Below are 3,602 nucleotides of genomic sequence, written 5' to 3' on the forward strand. Positions count from 1 at the left end.
TAAGGTTTTATTGACAAGCATTCATGGACTCATGCATGGTAGCTTTTATGGTAGCTTTTATTCTGGGAGAAGAAGAATTGAGGGGTTGTGATAGAAAGTAAATACACCTTCGGGTCCCTAGAATATGTGCCCTCTAGATTGTCACAGGAAAAGTACACAGATTTCTCTTGAAACAAGGTAAAGAAAACAGTGTTGAAGGCAAGAGGCAGGTGACTGTATGATGTGCTGCGGAAGTATCGGAGTGAAACCCAGAAGTACGTGTAGGGAAGTGTAGGGAGATGGCTCAGGGGGGCTGCCTGTGGGCTAGCCTGGGGTAGCTGGTGACAAACGGACAGATTCAGGCTTGCGGCAGCCAGCATCCCTTCCAGATTCAAAACCATAAATATGTCAAAACTCCACCCTCCCTGGGGCTGGTAAAGACCCCGAGGCACAGGCTGTGGTGGGTGGGTCCTAGGCTGTTTTATTTGGTTGGTTTAACTGTTTTAGACAGGGTTTCACTTTGCAGGCCAGGTTGGCCACGAACTCACGGAGGTCTGCTAGTCTCTGCCTTCGGAGTGCTGGGATTAAAGACATGAGCCCCCACAAAGCGTGGGCTATTTTTGCATTTCCTTTCTTCTTCATTGCATGGTGGCTGACCTGGTGTAGCAAAACGCCTGTCAGTAACAGACCTGTCGACTAAAGCCAAGGGCAGACAGAATACTTGAGACGCATAAGCAATCAGGGTTTACAAGGAAAGTATATAGTTTGGTATGTCCGGTTCTGCGTCACCGCTGCTGACATCATCACTCAGCGGGAGGCTCACCAGAGAAGACCCATCCCCTACGACAGCCCAGCTTCACGTGTTCCTTAAACACTTGAAATGTGACTAGGCTAAGATAAAATAAGACTGTCAATGGAAAATAAATACTGGGTTTCAAAGGCTTAATGCACTTCTTCAAAAAAAAGAAAAAAGAAAATGCCATAGATCCCATTAATAATTGGCCATATTGATTGCAAGTTGAAATGATAATATTTGGAATATTGGTGCATCCGTTTTCTATCCCGGCTATAACAAATTGCTGCCAATTAGGTGCCTTAAAACAACACACATTTATTATTGCACTACTCTGTGGGCCAGAGTGCCTACACAGGCCTTACCGGGTGCTTACCGGGTTTGGGTTCGACATGGCCCTCATAGGCTTGTGTGTCGGAACACTTGGCTCTCAGGGAGTGAGAGCTATTTTAGGGAGAAACTTCGAGAGGTGATAACTAGGGGTGTTAGGCCTTTGAAGGTCACAGACCTGCCCTGCTTCCTGTCGCTTTCTGTCCTGATTTCTTCTATGGAGTATAGACTGAACCCTCTGAAGCCAGGAGATAAAGTATGCCTTTCCTCCCTGAAGCTGTTCTAATCAGGTGTTGGATTCCACTGATCCAAACGGGACTAATGCCCCAGGCTGAGAGTAGTATGCCTGGGATCTGGAGCGGGGCTCCAGGGCAGACTCTCTCTTCATGACTTTCTGAGGCTCGGGATATCTCCCCAGAACTGTTTGTCTGGCCACCCAGTTTCTGTATGAACCTTCCTCTTAGCATCTGGATACAGAAAGAGAAGTTTTGTTATGGCTAGACACCTTCATCACACAGTGGTTTATCAGATCCCCTGGATACTGTTTCTGTCTTTAAATTGGCAGTTCCAAGCTGGACATTGGAGCACACATTTTTAATCCCTGAACTCAGGAAGAGGAGGCAGGGGATCTCAGTGGATTCCAGGCCAGTCTGGCCTACAGAACCAGTTCTAGGTGAGCCAGAGCTACACAGTGAGTCTCGGTCTTAGAAAACAAACAGGAAACAATAAACAACAACAAAATCACCACCAATAGCAGTCAGGCTTAATTCCAACTGAAACATCAATTCAACTCTTTTCTATGTTGCAAACAGTATCCATTGCTCTGAGCATTTACCTAAGGTCTTTATTTTGCATCTCACCATTGACCTAAATACAGTATTTTTGTTATTGGTTAATTTATTTTACAGTACTAGATTTAGAGATGAAATTCTGGAGGCACACCCCAGTCTCTCAGTGGGGGATTCTAGGCAGGTGCTCTACTACTGAGCCACACACTAGCCCTCACCGGGGTATTCTAGGCAGGGGCTCTACCACTAAGCCTTTGTCCTTTTGTTTTTGAGGTAAGGAAGGTTTTGTGATGCTCTTATGTTCTCAGACTGACCAGCAAGTCCCTGTAGCCAATGCTGATCTTGGATGTCTACACTCATGCTTAGGCATCCTGAGAAATGAAACGACTGCATGGCTACCTCATGCCTAGCTCCACACTGATGTGCATCCAGAAGGCTCTTCCGGCGTCTCCCCTAGACAGCCCGACAGCATATGGACCCTGCATTGAGAATGGAGGGTTCTTAGAAATCACATTTGAAGAAAGTAGCGTCACGTTGAGCCCACAGACGTGACCAGTACGACAGTAGCTCACATCGGCTAAGAGCGCATACCGTGCCATGGTCTGGATTCCTGTGTTAATTGCTTTCATCTTCATAAAAACTCTGGGATAGGGACTGTTGTTAATTACATCTAATGAGAATGGCTGTTGAAGAACAGAGAGGGTTGTCAATGTGTACAAAGTCACACAGCCAACAGACAGAAGGGTCCATTTAAGAACTGAACTTGATTTCCTTATCAGGTGTTTGCATTTAAGAATGCAGTAACTGGGCAGGTCCTAGACAGAGCCAGTTGGTGATCTCAGACCCAGCTGGCCTAGAGATAGGAAACTTCAAATGACCCTACTTCTGCCTGGCAGGGTAATAATCTAAGCACTGACTGTAGAGCAAATTCTACAGGATGCTCCATGCTGGGCTGTGCCACCTCTACCTCCTCTACTCCGCCCCTGCCCCTGTAGTTACAGGTATGGGGAGGTTATAGTCTCCCCTCACACAGCAGCAGCGGGTCAGGAGATTGAGAAAAGGCCGCAGCTGCCAAGGTCTTAAAAGAAAGGACAGTTTGTTTACATGCGTGTGCGTGCACACACACACACATGCACACAATACACACACACACACACAAAATATACACACCCCCCCACATATTTAATGTATACAGCCCCTCCACACACCACAAACATGTAATTCCAAAACCTCTTTCTGCTTAACATATGTGCATATGTTCAACTGAAAATAATACTTTAAATATCTTTTTATATATGTTGATACATGTAAGTTTCTCACACAGAGGCTTGCCTTTCTCTTTTATTGCACACTATTGTTTTCACTCTTTCAAGAGATCTCTTCTTATTGTTGTTGGTTGTTTTTGAGATGGGCATGAAGGAGGGTGAGTGTCTCAGCGTGTTGCCCAGATTGATCTCAAATCCAGGTGTCCAGTAATCCTCCTGCCTCACCTGCCTGTTCTAGGACTCCATCAATTGTCAGATAACATCTGCACACCTCAAGGTTTCCTATCCTTTCTCCAAAGTCAGCGAAACTCTGTTTAACACTCACTCTTCCATAGTCAGCTGTGATAACCTACCACAGTAACCCCAGAACTCCAGAGGTAGGAGCCAGCGGTGATGGCACACACCTGTGATCCCAGCACTTGAGAGGTAGAGGCAGGAGGATCATGA

Source organism: Microtus ochrogaster, unplaced genomic scaffold (genome assembly GCF_000317375.1).
Source record: "Microtus ochrogaster isolate Prairie Vole_2 unplaced genomic scaffold, MicOch1.0 UNK32, whole genome shotgun sequence".
NCBI classification, from domain to species: Eukaryota; Metazoa; Chordata; class Mammalia; order Rodentia; family Cricetidae; genus Microtus; species Microtus ochrogaster.